The 17,854-nt window shown below is 42.5% G+C and overlaps 1 long non-coding RNA gene across 1 annotated transcript in view; it reads right to left on the reverse strand.

Annotated features, from left to right (window-relative positions):
• LOC131999825 (uncharacterized) overlaps positions 1 to 17,854 on the reverse strand; it is a 182,179-nt gene that overhangs the window by 61,199 nt on the left and 103,126 nt on the right. Inside the window, exon 3 of the long non-coding RNA XR_009399117.1 lies at positions 6,377 to 6,496. This is a non-coding gene — a long non-coding RNA (uncharacterized LOC131999825). The remainder of the gene's footprint in view (positions 1 to 6,376; positions 6,497 to 17,854) is intronic.

A 17,854-nucleotide genomic window follows, 5' to 3' on the forward strand; every position in this document is an offset into this window, starting at 1 on the left:
TAAATTCACACCAGGGGGCAGCACAGGCTCTGGGTGTCCCAACAGGACACCCCTGTGTATGTCGTGCAGTGTCTACACTCCATGTGCCAGGGGACGAAATGGAGACCAAGGTCAGCCAGTTCATGGTACAGCAAGGATCCGGCCTCAGGGCCTTTCAGTACAGTTTTTGTACTGAAGCTCCTCTCTCTGGGTCAAGAGAGCATGGACAGACGTTGCCTCTGCCTTCTGGGGATTCCTCCAGATCCTGCTCAGATATTGTTCCTAGGGGCGGAGTGGGAGACGCGTCTTGGCACATCTGTGGCTATGGAGTTGGCACCAAAGGGCATACCGGTGGCCTCCAGCCTCATGGTGAGGATTCAGGACTGTTTGCCACATGGGCCGCATGCTGTCCATGGGCCTTTCCTCTCACTGTGTCTGCAGTTACACAGTCCAGGAGCTGGGATCAGGAGGGTGGGAAGGGCCCCACTGTATCCCTTGAGGGGCCTGGGAGGTGGGATCCGGGGGTGGAGGGTATGCTGGGTCTCCAGCCAAGTCAGCAGAGCCAGAGGTCAGAGTTCATTAGCGCATGGGCCAAGACCTCAGTTCTGTCCTCCTTCCCTGGGGTCAGGGCAACCAGAGGACTGGGAGGCGACTTTGCCCTTCCTCAGCTCTCCAGGTACCAGCTACATCATCAGGGGAACACTGTGGTGGTTGGCTTCTCCTTGAGGCTCTGATGTCCCCCACCAGGCCTAGAGGTTGTTCTAGGAGGAGATACCATATTTTGTCCTGGGAACTAGATGGTGATTGCATAGGAGAACAAAGTCTGGGCTTCTAGGTCTCACAGGTCCAGGCACTAGTTGACAAACAGAATTCTGAGACAGCTCTAGTGTAGGGCATGTCAGGTTATGAGGCAGAGTTGCTGCTGAGCAGTTACTGAGCTGAAATCTATTTGGTTTCGTGTTTTTTTTTTTTTTTTTTTTTTTTAATTAGCCACAAACTTGTTTTGAAACTCTTAACCTTGGGTTCCTGTGAGGCTGGTACATACAAGCAGCAGCTTTGCCTGCAAATGCTGCCTCTGTGGTCCATTTCCTCCACTGTCCCCATCTCCTGGAGGTCCTTCCTCCATCTTTGTCACCAGCACTAGAGCATCCCAAGAAGCAGAAGAGAGTTTTTTGCTTCAGGAGTTGAGGGGTGGGCAGGTAAACATCATGCCCAGTGGTCCAGGAGGTTGGCCAAGAGCTCATCCCTCGGAAGGCTGGTGACTCTAAGAGGAGATTCAGCTGGTTGTCTCCCTGACTACTTTCCCACCTGGGAGCCATAGAAATAACCCTGGATTAGGAATGGGCTGTCTGCTGAGAGTCCCTTTCTGCGATTGTTTTTACCTCTCTGGGCCTCAGTGTCCTCAGCTGTCACATAAAGAGTTGGATTGATAACCCCCACACCCTCCTCTCTGGCTTTCTGTGAGACTCACTCGGTGTTTCCCAATCCTCTAACCTCTGGGTCACAATGGTCTTGTTTCACTCTAAGCAATGATTTTGTTGCTTACCTCACAGAGAGAATGGTGACAATAAGATGCTATCTGTCGCCTTTCCCCACTCTGTCCAAGATGTACTGTCATTTGCCTCTATTCTTCCCTGGAAGCATCAGTGGAATAGATGTATCTTTCCTCCCCTGGGGACCCCTTCCATATCCCCTGGGGATCTTACCCTCTCCCACCCCTGCTGGTCACCTCCTTCTGAGAACCATCTTCTCCCTTTTCTGCAGTTTTAAAGACAATCCAAAAGCACCCAACAAGCTCAGACTCTCCTATCTCCATCCTAGTGCTGCTATAATGGTTTCCTCCTTCCCAAAGGCGTCCCCTTTTCCTGCACCCCTGTAGGATTTTTTTCATTATCAATGCGAATGCTGAAGTTTTATTTTCCTGCCCTTTGGGCATTTAGGAATTTACTGGGCAGATCCTTGCTGCTCTCTACTTACTCAGTAGGCTTGTCAAGAGTTTTTTTTCCCCAGTCACAGCCTCCATCCAGCCTCCATGCCCATTGCCCTCTCATTTTTTTTTTCCTCTTCTGTCTCAGAAATTGGCCATTTCTGCACTTGCTCTACAATGTGGCTATTATCCTGGGCTCCATTGCCTGCCCAATCGCCTATTCTGTGAATTTCAGTCCTGTTCCAAGGACATTTTTCCTAGGGCTCTGGGGAAAGGAGATGATATCTGCCATGGATTTCCTCTGTTGTTCTGGAAACAAGCTAGTGTCCATATATGTTGCTTTCCAGATGAGCTTCCAAGAAAGACGATCCTTCTCAAGAGAATGTAAATCGTGCCAGCCCCTAGGCAGCTCACAAAGGAAATGGGTAGGATCTCTCTGCCTGATGTTTTAGGACCTCAGGGGTCCATCTCAGGGATCCAACTAGGCAAAGAGGTTTCATCTCCTTTCCCCTGGTTGGTATCTCAAGACCCTATACCCCAGGATCCCAGCCATGAAGCATTTGGTCTCCATGGTTATGAGTCATTCCTGAAAGCAAGAAGTGGGAAATCCCACACCCACCTGGGGGGGGGGGGGGCATCAGAATTTACAATATTAGAATCCCTTCAGGAGGGCCTCCAAAATATGGATTGGGATTTCCAAGGTATCCGTATATCTATGTGTAGAAGAAGGGTCATAACAAGCGTCACAAATCATTATTTCTTTGGCTTTGTCCCACCAGCACCCAAGGAGCTCCATGGGCCTCACAAATTTTTGCAAGTGGGACCTTTCTTATCTTTTCTACACATTCTTGCTTCTGCCCATAGTAGAGGACACTCTGTATAGTTCAGCCCTTTCAAAAGGGCTGGTGAGGAAACAGCCACCCTTCACTCCACTTCCTTATTACCTCTCCTGAGGAAGAGCTAAACTGATGGTGGCTTACATAAGCAAGCAGTGTGCCCTTCTCCTTCCCTTGGGCCACCTGCACTAAGATATGGTAGGTTCAAGTGATATCTCTAGTCTCTAGCAATCAGGGCAGGCTTCTGCTCTATTCATCCAGGTTTCTGCTCTGGGGGTGGGGTGGGGGGGAGGGGAGATGTTTCACCTGAAACTTGCTGTGTACATCAGGACAGCTCTACTCTGTCAGTTGCCTTCAGTTCAGAAAGGAGGTGGTAGAGAGCTTGTTCTCCAAATCAGCACTAAGAGTGTGAAGATGACCTTGGCTTTCTGTCTGTCTCCTCTAATATAGTTCTCAGGTGTTTAGAACCCACTAGGGAAGGAAAGAAGTGATTAGCTCCTTCTGTGACTATTCTGTGGTAGGAAACATTCCTCTCTCCTCCGTGACATGGGGAGAACTGCTGGTGCCACCACTGCTTGTGACCACAGATGTTGGCACAGATGTGAAGCATGCCCATCTGAGCTCTGCTGTCAAAATCATTCATGCCATCTCTTATTTCTGCAGAAGCCAAAGGCCTTGACTTCCACTGCCATGGGAACAGCAGGTACCAGCTCTCAGGAAGGCTTGTGTTCACACATACTACACTTCCATTTATTTATCTGTTTATTATCATATTATTTTAAAATTTAACTTCATTTTTGTGATTCCCTTAAGTACTCAGGACTCTTTGGAGTTAGATTGGAGGAAAGGTAAGGACAGTGCCATGCAGGAGCCCTGGGAAGTCAAGATTCTTCTAAGACTGCTTGTCCAACTGGTCTTGTTCATACTAGGCTTTTTAGATAATGACGGGTGAGTCTGCTTCCTTTAGGCTGGCCTCCTTGCTCTTCCAGAATTACACAGAAATTTGAATATCTCATTGTTTTTAAAACAAGCTGTCCCGGCTCTATCTTGACTTTTCTGCCCCATAAGGCAGCACATGGAGAAGCTATGGTTCTTGCAGTGAAATAGAGTGAAATGCAATGAATTGCAGAGATGTTGCCCGGCCAGATATGAACACATGGTGCTGAGCAGAGTGAGAAGCAGAGTGAAATCTGTATCACAGGATCATCCGTGCAATAAAATGTTATGCACGGAATGTGATGATACAGATTTTAATAAGAATGTACACAGATCAAGAGCTATAAATTGAGTCTGTTAGAATGGGGAGGTACGTGGGAGTGGAGGGAGTACAAAAAGAAGTAAGTAAATAAGTAAAAGAACAGTGGGGCCAGCACAGACCAGTGGTGAAAATGCCCCCTGACCTCAGGAAAGGGAATAGGAACCTTCTCTTCCTGTGATTTTAAAAAGGTTAGAGATGAAATAAACTCTGGGTCCTGGAATTGGACGGTACAGCCAAGTGAGGTCCCAAACAGTCTAGTAGCAAGAAGGTGAGGTCCCAAACAGAACTGTAGAACTTAAAACTCCTCTCCTCAGTCTCTCAGGAAGGAAGGATCTTGTTGCTGGGCTGTGGGGCCACTGCTGTAGCGAGAGGGTAAAGGGTGGATGTGCAGAACTCTGAAACAAAGAGGAGACAGACTGCTCCATAAGAGGAAGGCAGGTTGCTGCTGGAGAAGTACAAGTAAATCTCCAGGAGTTGGGAAAAGTTTGTGGGGGAAGGGGAGAGGAAAGAGGAAGACAGTGAGAGAGAGTTGACTTAGTTGGATGTATGTGAGAAAGCACTGATATGTAGAATGTGCAGGTTGCTGGGGCCCAAAAAGTGAGCATGAAATGCCAATTGAGTATTACCCTCACCTTAAAAGACCACCAGCTTCCTGCTCCTTCAAGCACATTTGCATAAGGAGCCCAGGAACATTCTGGGAGGAGAGGAGTAAGATCCACATTCCTTCTGGATTTTAAATCAGAGTTTTAAATTTGGGTTTTAAATCAGGGTTCCCCAGGACAACTAGACCAAAGCCAAATAAAGCTTCAAGCATATAACATAGGAGAGTATGTTCATGATCTTCTGGTAGGGAAAGATTCCTTTAAAGGGGTAGAAGAATACCAGCCATACAGAAAAGAGTAATACATTAAAAGTTAAGAACTTCTGGGGCGCCTGCGTGGCTCAGTGGGTTAAAACCTTTGCCTTCGGCTTGGGTCATGATCCCGGGGTCCTGAGATTGAGCCCCACATCGGGGTCTCTGTTCCGTGGGGAGCCTGCTTCCTCCTCTCTCTCTCTGCCTGCCTCTCTGCCTACTTGTGATCTCTGTCTGCCAAGTAAATAAATAAAATCTTTTTTAAAAAAAAGTTAAGGGACACCTGGGTGGCTCAGTGGGTTAAAGCCTCTGCCTTCGGCTCAGGTCATGATCTCAGCATCCTGGGATCGAGTCCCACATCGAGCTCTCTGCTCAGCAGGGAGCCTGCTTCCTCCTCTCTCTCTGCCTGCCTCTCTGCCTACTTGTGATTTCTGTCAAATAAATAAATAAATAAAATCTTAAAAATAAAAGTTAAGAACTTCTTTTTATCAAAAGACACTAGTTAGAGGGTAAAAAGTAAGCCACTGAGGAGGAGAAAATGCAATCAACAATCAACTCAAAAGAAAATGGGCAAAAGATCTAAACACTTTACAAACAGGATTTCCAAATGACCCACAAACATATGAAAAGGGGTTCAGCCACATTGGTCATCAGGAAAATTCAAATAAAAAACACAATGAGATAAAAGACAAAACCCGACTATATCAAGTGTTGGCAGAGCAACTAGCAAATACACATCTGGGCCAATTTAAATTGATTCCACTACCACAGGAAACAGTATGGCATTGTCCCCCAACAAGGAAAATTCCATATGGAGCAGCAGTTTCACTTCTAAGTACATAAACAACAGAAACGTGAGCACTTCTGTAACTTCGTTTGTAACAGGCCTAAACTGAAATGACCCCATGTCCATCAACAGTAGAATGTGTAAACCAATGGTGGTCTCGCCATATAATAGCATATTCCACAGACTAAAAAGAAATGAGATGAACATGCACAGTTCTTGAACAAGGAAAGAATGTACAGTCACGGGGCCTCTGTATTTTCTCAAATGTAACACTGAGTCCAATTAGCCAGTCACAGAAGAATACGTATTAGATGATTCCATGTATGTGAAGGTAAAAGAAAATATGCAAAAATGAAACCATAGTGTCTAGGGGCTTACCAAGTGCTTGGATGGTAGAAATAGAAGGAGAAGCAAGGCAGTGGCTGCCATGGCAGTCAGAATACCAAAGGAGTGGTAATGGGGAAAAAGGGTGCATACTGTTTAGGAGGGAAGAGTCATGGGCTTGGCGATGTCTGTTTATTGACCTGGGTGGTGGCTATCTGAGTACTGATCTTGATTATTCATTGTGTTTGCTGTACATTTTTGTTTGGGATTCTCCTCTGTATGAGAGCTGTACTTTACAACTGAAAAGTTAATAAGCTACTTTACCTTAATACCAAAGGATATGCAGATGCCTGGAGTGGACCCACTTACAAAACTCTGGTAGTCATACTTTGTTGTTGTAGTTGTTACTTACGGATTGGTGGACAAAAGCAGTGGCTCTTTATTCTTTGGCATTGCAGTTGGAGTCACCTTTTTTTCCTCCATCTTTCTGTTGGGACTTTTTAGCACCCATTTGCAGCTAGGAAATCTGGCTCTGAAAGAGAATTCCAGGAGCTGGTTACCTACCTAAGGAAAATCATCCATCCTGACTAAGTTCAGAATATACATTAAGGATTCATGTTGTCTACATGTGGCATTATAATCTATAAATGCTGGGGCGTCTGGGTGGCTCAGTCGGTTAAGCATTGGACTCTTGATCCCAGTCAGGTCTAGATCTCAGGGTCGTGAGTTAGAGCCCCATGTTGGGCTCTGTGTTGGGCATGGAGTCTACTTAAACAAACAAATAAATAAATAGAATCTTTAAATGCTGCTCCAAAGAGTCTGTAAAGAAGCCAAAGCCATCCTCCCAGAGTGGAAGAATAGCTCTGTATCGACCTGGTAGTTTATCGTGATATCACATGGCTGCAAATGTTGATTCTGTTGGTTTACATTGGATCTCAGATCCAGGGCTCTGAGACAACTGACTTTGAAATCAAAATCCCTAAAGATAAAGATGGTAAATCATTCTTAAAGGTTATGGGGCACCTGGGTGGCTCAGTGGGTTCAAGCCTCTACCTTTGGTTCAGGTCATGGTCCCAGGGTCCTGGGATCGAGCCCCTCATCGGGCTCTCTGCTCAGCGGGGAGCCTGCTTCCTCCTCTCTCTCTGCCTGCCTCTCTGCCTACTTGTGATCTCTGTCTGCAAATCTTTAAAAAAAAAAAAAAGTTGCATGGTCTAGGATTCTTGGATGTATGGGCTTGCTTTTGTGTTTGCACTGCATGATAAACTGTAGAAAGTAGATATGGAAAAAGAGTGAATTGATTGGTTTAATACTTCTTTCATTAGGAACAACTGACCAAAAAGAAATTCCTCTGTGTCTTTGTTCTGGTCACATCATGTTTATATGGTATTTAAGGGAAACTCCATAAGACAGGACTGTTATCAATTGTTTATACATCTTAACTAATGGCCCGGAATACTTCTTATATTTCACTTTGGGAGAAAGTGATAAATAATAACTGTGAGTCTGCGGGGGCAGATTAGCTCGGGTAAGTTTATAAGCCATCACATTTATGAGCTATTTTATAAAACTCTGAGATGTACTTATGGATTATTTTAAAATAAAATATCCTATTTGTTCTTAAGTAGTATATACAATTTTGTACAGTTCAATTACTAACAGTTCTGTTCTATTGGAGATTTTTCTGTAAAGGTTGAAGTGAGAGTAGGTTAAGAATAGGGTTTCTGGGGTGCCTGGGTGGCTCAGTTGTTAAGCCTCTGCCTTCAGTTCAGGTCATGATCCCAGGGTCCTGGGATAGAGTTCTGCACTGGGTTCCCTGCTCAGCAGGGAGTTGGCATCTCTTTCTCCCTCTGTCCCTCCCCCCACTCATGTGCACACTCTCTTGCTCTCTCTCTTAAATAGAAAAATCCTTTATAAATAAATAAATAAATAAATAAATAAATAAATAAATGTCTATCCTTCATCCATCCTGCTATCTCTTCAGATAAGGACCTGTTTCCTTTAGGACCTACCTGCTCCAAACAGCCATCTCATCTCCCTCCACCCCAAAGGGGTTGTGGAGGGTAGTGGTGAAGGCCTGTCTGAGTCTGAGCTCCAGGGCTGCTCCACCTGTCCATCTTACACCTCACCCTGCCAAACATGTGTTTGGTACTGAGGGTGACAACTGCTCCACAACAGGCAGGGAGGTTCACAGGCTGGATGGCTCCAGGAAGAGGAAGTGAGGGTGTGTGTGAAAGGAAAAAGGGAGGGTGGGAATGTCTCCAAACTTCAGTTCTGTTCCTGAATGGCTTACCCTAGCTGCAGGTCCTAATCAAAGGCTCTCTTTGCTTCCTTCTCTTCTGCGGCTGACTCTTCCTGGGGGCGAGCCATCACATCCCCCACAGCAGCCAGCAAAATGAACAGGAGCCACGATCTCCCCCTCTCCAAATAGCCCCTGCCTTCCTATCCTGACCTGGGGCTCCTATCAGATGAACACTGGGAATACTGTGGTCACAACATTTGGGGGTGAAGATACCTCAATCTTAAGCTTCTTCTTGTCCTACTTGCCAGAAGTGAGGTCAAATATTCCATTATGATTTGGGATCAGAGGCAAAAGACTAGCCCAGTTTGTGCCAGATCAGTCAAAATGCATAGCTGGTTGACAAGTCCCATGTTTAAGGAAGACATTTTACTCACTTTTACTAGTATAACTTTAACAATTGCAGCTAAATCTTACATGTAGTCAAATGAAGATACCAACTTTTAAAAATTGTAGGTGCTGTGACATTTCTAAATTCTTTCAATAGGGATACATTTTAAAATGTTTTTAGGTCAGATGCCTGGTTAAATATAGACTGATTATCATGAACCTAACATACCATTTGGGGCTGAAATTAGATATTTAACAATGCTCACATTTTCTTAAACAAAATAGAAACATATCATTCAAAAATATATACTTATTTGTGGAGAAAATGGAACAAACACTTGAAGCAGAACTTTTCTGGGAAATCTGGGTCATATAGTTGTATATTTTTTAGAGGATTCAGGTTACATCAGCAGAACCCAACTTGTCTAAGAACGGAGTGTTTCCACTTTGCTTTATGCTGGGCAAACCCAAGTGCTTCTGCTGTTCTGGGCTAAGGTAAAGCTGATGATGGTTTGGCTTCAAGGGCAAAAGAAATGTACATTCTTTACCAGCTACTAAAAATTCAAACTCATTGTATCACTTTTAGTTAGTAGTGCTTTTATTTACTTTGATTTTTTATTTTATTTTATTTTTTTTTTTTTTGGAGAGAGAGAGAGAGAAAGAAAATGAGCGGGAGGAGGGACAGAGGGAGAGAGAGAATCTTAAGCAGGCTTCATGCCTAGCACAGAGCCCAACTCACGACCCTGAGATCATGTCCTGAGTTGAAATCAAGAACTGGATGCTTAACCCACTGAGCTACCCAGGTGTGCCTAATTAGTAGTGCTTTTAAATGGAACATCCATAAATAAGAATAAGACAATTTTTCAACACAGGTAGTTGTTGTATTCATTAGGGCCTGGATTCTTATTAATTCACAGAGCCATTACCATTTAGTTTCTATTGAGAACCAAGTAAGTACCAAGTACTACCATGAGGTTTGGGGAAATGGAATACAAACTAGTTCCTGACCTCACTGTGCACCCAATATAGGAGGTAAACAGATATCTTGGCACATCAGAGCATGGTTGGTGCTGTAACTGAGGAGTAAACTGGGTTTGGAGGCTAAGCACGTAAGAGGAGTACCACCTCCTAGTCCAGGTGGGACAAGAAGAGCTGGAAGCTAAAATGCACCAGCCTTCAGCCAGGGAAACAAGACCGAGAAATGGCATTCTTTTTATTTTCTTTATAATTTTTTATTTTTTATTAACATATAATGTATTATTAGCCCCAGGGGTACAGGTCTGTGAATCGCCAGATTTATACACTTCATAGCACATACCTTCCCCAATGTCCATAACTCCACCACCCTCTTCCTACCCCCCTCCCCCCGGCAACCCTCAGTTTTGTGAGATTAAGAGTCTCTTATGGTTTGTCTCCCTCCTGATCCCATCTTGTTTCATTTATTCTTTCCTACCCCCCCAAGCCTCCCACATTGCCTCTCAACTTCCTCATATCAGGGAGATCATATGATAATTGTCTTTCTCTGATTGACTTATTTCGCTAAGCATAATACCCTCTAGTTTCATTCACGTCATCACAAATGGCAAGATTTCAGAGAAATGGCATTCTTGACAGAGGAAACATCATTTGTGAAATCATGAGACATTTATGGAACTTGCTTTGGTATCTCTGGGGCTCAGACACAGTGAAAAAAGACTGGTAGGAAATAAAGATACAGTTAAGAGCGAAGGCCAGAGCAAGAGATCCCTCAATGTCAAGCCAGGGATGCTGGAGCCAGTCTTGAGGACAATGAAGAGCCAATGTAGGGTTTTTCTTATCCTTGTTTTCTGAATGAGACAACCCTCTGTGGCTCCTAGTTTTATGCAAGGAGCTCAGATTGAGTTCTTGGCCATGTCCAGGCCTGAAACATGATCTTCTGTTACATAGGGTTGTTAAAACTCCAGCCTCTATGTTTCTAGACTCTCCAGTCCCTCATCATTGAGTATCTACTTTGTGTTTGGCACCTCACTGGGTAATGTTGATAGAAGATTTAATATGAAAAGTAAATTGATTAATGTAGTATTCTGCTATAATGAATAAACTCCAAAACTGCAGTCATTTGATACCAGGGTCAACATCCTACCACCCACAGGCCAAATCCAAACTCTCCCTGTTTTCTATAGATATTTATGGAATGTGGCTGTGCTCATGTATTTACGTAGCATCAATGGCTGCTTTCACACCACTATGTTAGAGTTGAGGGGCTGTAGCAGAGACCACATAGCCTGCAAAACCTAAATATTTACTCTCTGGCCCTTTACAGAAAAGGGCTGCTGACCCTGGACTTAATAAGATAGAAGTTTATTTCTCTTTTATGGAAAAGCCAATTAGAGGCAGAGAGTAGTTCTTCTCCACAGAATCACTCAGAGATCAATGGGGCTGATGGAAGCCCTCCCACCTTCAACATGTGACTTCCAAGCTAATGCTTACACTGACATCTGGGAAGCCAAGACAGGATGGGGGGTGTGGAGGATGATACGGGAAGGTTTTATGGACCCTCCCCTGAGAGGTGTTTCTGGGGTGAGGCTGACTCAACCTGGAAAGGGAAGAAGTTTTCACTTGGAATAGATTCCAGAATTTTTATTGTTATATTGGACTGAACCAGTAAATTACTAAGATGAGACTATACTGTGACTGAAGGGGACTAGCAGGCTTTTCCTGCCTACAAGGAATCCCATCCAGTTGCAGGGCTGTTCTGTTGTCAGGAGCCCCACCTTGAGACCAGCACAGCTTCTGGAAGCTAGCAGTCTCTATAGCCACAGTAGTGGCAACATGAAGAATATGCTCAGTGCTTATTTCATTTACTTCTTCCATGAAATCTTGAGTGGGGTCCTCTGATTAGCAGAGCATATGCCTATGTTCTAGTGTGGGGGCGGCAAGGATATCATTTTGGGGCTAGAGACTTGGGGTTGGAGGGGTGTGGACTCAATGGTTGGAAATTCTCCAAACATTAGAAGAGTCTTCAAAAGTTGCCAGGTAGCTAGAAGATGTGTAGTGGTCCAAGTTTTAACATGAGTTTAAAAAGTAAGGTATGGAATATGTTGGAGACAGTTGGTATAGTACCAGATCACTGGTTCTACACTTAATAAGTAGTGACCTTGGGCAAGTTATTGAACTTCTTTGTGTCTCAGTCTTTTAATCTATCCAATGTGGGTCTGAGCTAAGTAATCTCTAATGTCCTGTCTTCAAAAGGAAAGAGCTGTACATGTACTTTTCAGACACTTTTAAGCCACTCAGAACTTAAGGAAGGGCTTGTGTCCTTCCACAAGTTTTGAGCGTGGAAAGAGTACTTGGAGACTGATGTAGAAATGGGGACAACTTCATCAAAGATCAGTCTAATCTCAGAGAATACCATACAACACTAAATGATGAGGACTAACTGAACTCTGATTTGCACTTTGAGATGTCACTCGATTGGCATTTGGACATATCTTTGCTGCACTGTCTCTTCCACTCACTCCTGGAGAGGATGGTGATGGTGAACTCACTGAAGACAGAAGCAAACTGAAGCTTGCTGAGCTTGGTTTCCTTCTGCTTCCTTCCCCTACCTCCCAGCTTCTCTCATTCTCTCCTACTTCCCAGGAGACCTCTGTTCCCTCAGGTAGTTTTAGCTGTTGATTGCTAGAAACCCAGAATTATATGACATTTCACCTTCAAAGATTATCTTAAAGCAGTATAGCAGAATTCCTTAGGAATTGGGGCAAGTGCTCCCAGAAATGTTAGTGACATCTCAGAATGGGCTGATGTTTGGCTTTTGTTTTTGTTTTTAAAATAAAATAAAATCATGTTGTACTTTCCTGGTTCTAGAACAGTCCCCTGAGGTCAACAGTGGAGACACCCAATGGTCCCTGAGTCTCTGGACAGGAGGGAACTTGTATCTCAGACTGATGTGGTAAATGTATTACTAATGTGCAGTCCCAGCCTCCTTCCTGTACCTTCAATTTCCCACTTTCACTGTGGATCTAGAGGAGAAAATGTGATGAGTGTACAAGGGTAGGACACAAGCGTCTAAGATATACTTTTAATGGTTAGGAGGAATTTTGATGTTCTGATTAAGGATGAGATGTCAAAATAATTTTTCCCATCAAATCAGTTCACCAGCAGTGTGCGATACAGCAGAGAAGTAATATTGTGGAGTATGCAAAAAACCTCCTAGGAGGGTGGAAGTCCATTTTAGAAAAGACTGAATTCAAGGGGCAACTAGGTGTCTCAGTCAGTTGAGCATCTACCTTCGGCTCAGGTCATGATCTCTAAGGTCCTGGGATAGAGACGCAACCTCCTCCCCACACTCATGCTCTCTCTGTCTCTCTCTCAAATCAATGAAAAAAATCTTTTCGAAAAAAGATTGAATTCAAATAATTTAGTGGCAAGTGGGGACCTTAGAATTGTAAGTACTCAAAGATGAACTTAGCAAACCACTTTTCCTGATGAAAGTAACTGTAGTTATGTTAAATGCATTTCCAATGAATAGAAATGTAGCAGTATCATCTAAGATATCATGTCCACAGGAAAGTAATGGGAAATAGAAATCCAAGGCTCCATAGTTCATTGGGCTCAAATTATTTCTACATTTTCTGTACTTCCAATGAAAGGATCTTGGATAACAAGAAAGAGAAACTTGGTGAATTTGGGGTTTGCAAAGTATGAACAAATTCATATGCTGGGAGCATCCTTAAATACAAAGTAAATAGGACCATCAGGGGCTGGTACTTTCTCTGAAGTCTACTTTTCTTTAAAAGAATTTATCATATGACTCTAACCAATGGAAAAAGATATGTCATTGACAACGTCCTCAAGAAGATTCCTACAAGAAATATAGTATCTGGTTTCATAACCCCCACTCTGCTGACTGATCACAGAAGAAAAGCCAGATCTGAAGTCTAAACATAGAAAAAACATATACTTATTAAAGACATTTGTCAAACAACTCTAATAGGGAGATAAAATATGGGAAAGGTGGGGTAAGTCTTTCCACACTCATAAAACCGGCCCTGGTGCTCCCCAAGGCTTCTGTTACCCAGACCCTTCTGGCTGGTGAGTCAGTGCTTCTGTCAGTCCCTGCCCAGTCTCAACCATTCCCATTTTACCTCCCACATCTCCACCCTGCCAGTCCATGGAAGCATGTGGCCAGCCCTCCCACCATTCTTTACCCCTCCAGTCTGGCTCAGCCACCAGCCAGGGCCTCTAGGATCTGAAAAGATCACTAGTCCAGGATTAAGATCTAGGACTTGACCTGAACCCCACATAGGTAGGTAAGATCCTGTTGCTGGTGGATAGATATCCCAGGTCACAATCATGTGACCCATGAAACAATGAAAACAATCAGGATAATCCCCACTGATGAACATCTCCCTCTCCCCACAAATGCCATGGCAATGACATGACCTGACCTGACTCACACCTGTATTTGCTGTTCTTTGCACACTCTACTTTAAACACTGGGCTGAACTTTCAGAGTCCTCTTTGGGTAGTTTCATCATGTCAATAATTTACCCACCATTGTCTTCTAATTATATCTGATGCATTTTGTGGGTTTAATGAAGAATTTCTCAAAGACTGTGGAGCAGGGAGATCTGCAACAGATTCTACCTGCTCCCTGTTTAGCTACAGTTGTTTACCACCTTCACGAAAGGAGAAACCTATAAATCCTCTGCCCTGTTTGAAAAACGGATTAAATGGCCCAGCTGCCCACGTCATTCCAGATTGAGCCAAACAGGTGTCAGCTGGTACTCATTAAAATAAGGCCTCCCTATTTGACAATTGCCATTCTATGTAGTTTCTTTCTATTAAAAAATCATTTGCCAAAAAAAAAAAAAATCATTTGCCCCCTCTCCCCTTACCCATAATTACAATATTCCAAATTGAAAAGGAATGAAAAAGTAAGAAAATAATTCAAGAAAACTTGTTAAATTTAGAGACTGAATTTTCAAATAAAAGCGGTTTCCAATGGTGGGGGGAAAAAAACAAACAAAAGGATCAAAATCAATACTCAGAGAAAACATATCATATTTGGAAAAAATTACAGAGAGTATGTCCAAAGTCCCAGGCAAAATCAATAACAAAAGCAACACCATGACAAAGTTTCATAAAAATTTTAAACTAGAATGGGGGAAAAAAATTCTGCAAGTTTCCAAGCAGAAAAAGTAGGTCATTTTCAAAGAGCAAGATATCAGTCTAGCCTGGGCTTTTTCCACTGCACTAAGCAATGCCAGATAACAATACCATGACATCTTCCATGGAAGGGATAAGCTGCAGCTCAAGAATAATGGGCCACATCAAGCCACTTGTATGGGGAGGCACCAGAGAGAGGTTTTCAGACATTCCCAGTCTCAAAAAATGTGGCAGCCAGGGGCTTTTTTTTTTTTTTTTTTTAAAGATTGCTCAAAGCTACAATATATATAGTGTATAAGGTTAAAATTAGAGAAAGAAGTTTGAATGGATAATGACTAAAAAAATGAACCCATGATAATTATTGATACCAACTATTGTTAAAGAAGGATACCAGTGGGAGGGTTATTTCTGATACCAGTGTGATTATTTGAAATAAAGTAAGCACAGAAAGCATAAAAGAAACATGAAAGAGGGGGGAAAAGTGAGAAATATAAAATTTAATTATAATTTGAAATTAGAGTAGGGAGTAAGAAGTGCACACAAAGAGCAGTATCCTTTCTCTTCCATACAGGAGAGCAGAGTAGGGTTTTTTTAAGGAAAAGAGACTTAGAGTGCTTAATAGGATGTTAAGATATCGAACCCATATGATTTTAAAGTAGGGATTTATGCTCTTCCAAACCATATTGAAAGATAAAGGGAAAAACAGAGTCCATATAACTAAAGAGACAATAAAGATACCTGCTATACTTCAAAAGGATTATGGCCAAGTATACCAAATATACTAGATTTAATATAAATAACTAAAACTCACCATTTACAGGTTACCTCTACCTAAATCACAAGCAAAATTTACATGCCAAAAGGCTATAGCTAGAAAGGTTGGTCCAAAAAAGGTCATTTCAAAACAATAAAGAAAATTAAAATGGTGAAAAAAGAAATTAAAGTTGGTAAAATTAATAACCCATCATAGAGTTGAGAATAAACTGATTAAGCATGATAGAAAGTTTCAATAATAATAGCTACCAATATCCAATTAAATGGAAGTGTAAGACAGGAGATGTTACGAATATGAGAAATTTTGGGGTGCATGAGTGGCCCAGTTGGTTAAGCAACTGACCCTTGGTTTCAGCTTGGGTCATGATCTCAGAGTCCTGGGACTGAGACCTGTGTTGGGCTCCACGCTCAGCATAGAATCTGTTTGTCCCTCTCCCTCTGCTCCTCCCCAACTCTCTCTGTCTCTCTCACAAATAAATAAATAAAGTCTTAAAAATAATTTCCCATTCTATATTCTCCTTCATCCTATAGTAAACTGAAACAAGCTCAGCAAAGACTGTATCTTGCTTTCATTGGTCTGTTGTAGGCCTTTTCTGTGATTCTATGGACAGAAACTAATTCTATGAATAAAATGTATATTCTTGACTGTTAATATTTCTGCAAACTTGTATGCTAGCTCAATACTGTTGTAATGGGAGGAGGTGGACACACAGAAAGACCACAATGGAGTCACATTGACCAAAGATGGTTAATCTTGATGTAAACTATTAAAAACATCATCGCTCAGATAATATTCACCAGGCTTTTGGAGAACTGGGTATTTCTATGAACTCTGGTTTAGTTTAGTGTAATGGCCAAAGTGACTATCAAGGTTACATAGAAATCTCTTTTGTGCATCATTATATAGGTACTAATTTTCTCATTTCGGTTAATATTGAGGTGACCGGAAAAACAGCATCAATCATTCATAGTTTTTTGTTTGGGGGGCTTTTTGGGGGGGGGGGTAGGAGAATAATAGATTCTCACAGGAACAACCCCATTCCATTGACGGAGAATAGAAATTCTGCAAAAGAATGACCCTGCTCCTCAAATAAGAAACTTTAATTTGAAAAAGTCAAAGGCCCTGAAACCCATCATTTATGCAGCTTTGAGGCGTGCTCTGGAGGAAGCAGGGTGAACACAGAGGGCCCTCCAGGTTCTGCAAAACAAAGAGCTGGGGCTGGCATGGCTTGGGACTAAGGCACAGATGCTCCAATCAGGAAAATGTTCTGCCTATGAATATTCGTTTAGGCTCTAAAGTCTTAGAATGAATGTCTGTCCTTGGGAGGCATGTGTGTGAGGGGGTGGTTAACATTAATGAGAAGATAGGCCTCAGTGTGGACAGGCCTTGGGGGAGAAAGCTCTACTAGACATTTCTACTAGACTTCCTGCTCCTAGAGTCCTTGTGATTATTTACACGGAATAAACAGCCTTTGCAAAGTGAGCTGTGCGGTTATTACTGGGTCTTACTGATATGGGGACAGAGGGAGTTCAACCACTAGAGCCAGCTTTCTAACAAAAATTAAAAATCCAGGGGCACCTGGGTGGCTTCGTCATCCTTAAGCATCTGCCTTGGGCTCCGGTCATGATCCCACAGTCTCCCTACTCAGCAGGAAGCCTGCTTCTTCCTCTCCCACTCCCACTGCTTGAGTTCCTCTCTCTCACTGTGTATCCCTCTGTCAAATAAAAAAAAATTAAAAATTAAAAATCCAGTGGTAATAAAAGACACCACTAAAACAAGCAAACCAGGGCTCCCAAGAGAAATGGTTGATTCTAGGACTGGGATGGGGAAATTATACAATGAGCCTGGACTATCTTACAGGGACAGTAAGTTAGAAAGTGCTAAAAAAAAAAAAAAAAAGCTGGACTAATTTGAGCAAGAACATAAATGTTGATAGTATTGGATTAGAAGCCATAGAACAAAATAAATGTCCATGAGTCCATATTGATATCAATAAATGACTAAGTTAATAAATAAGGGAAGAAAAACAGAAAAATGCAATTAATAAATGTAGGAGTGAAGAAAACAGAATAATCAGTGAAAAACAGAAAAATGCAATTAATAAATGTAGGAGTGAAGAAAACAGAATAATCAGTAGGCAAGCAGCACAGCAAAGTTGTTGCAGCATGATCTGTTTCTAGATGCTAAAATTAGTGCACAAGAGTTCTAAGAAAAACTGAATATTTGCATAGTCTCAAAGTACCTCTACACAAGACCATTAGGAATTACAAAGGGAAAAATATTCTCTGTTACTGTACAGAAATCTGGCAAACACCATCTTTTTTTTTTAATATTATTTA

Source organism: Mustela nigripes, chromosome 13 (genome assembly GCF_022355385.1).
Source record: "Mustela nigripes isolate SB6536 chromosome 13, MUSNIG.SB6536, whole genome shotgun sequence".
In the NCBI taxonomy this organism is placed as follows: Eukaryota; Metazoa; Chordata; class Mammalia; order Carnivora; family Mustelidae; genus Mustela; species Mustela nigripes.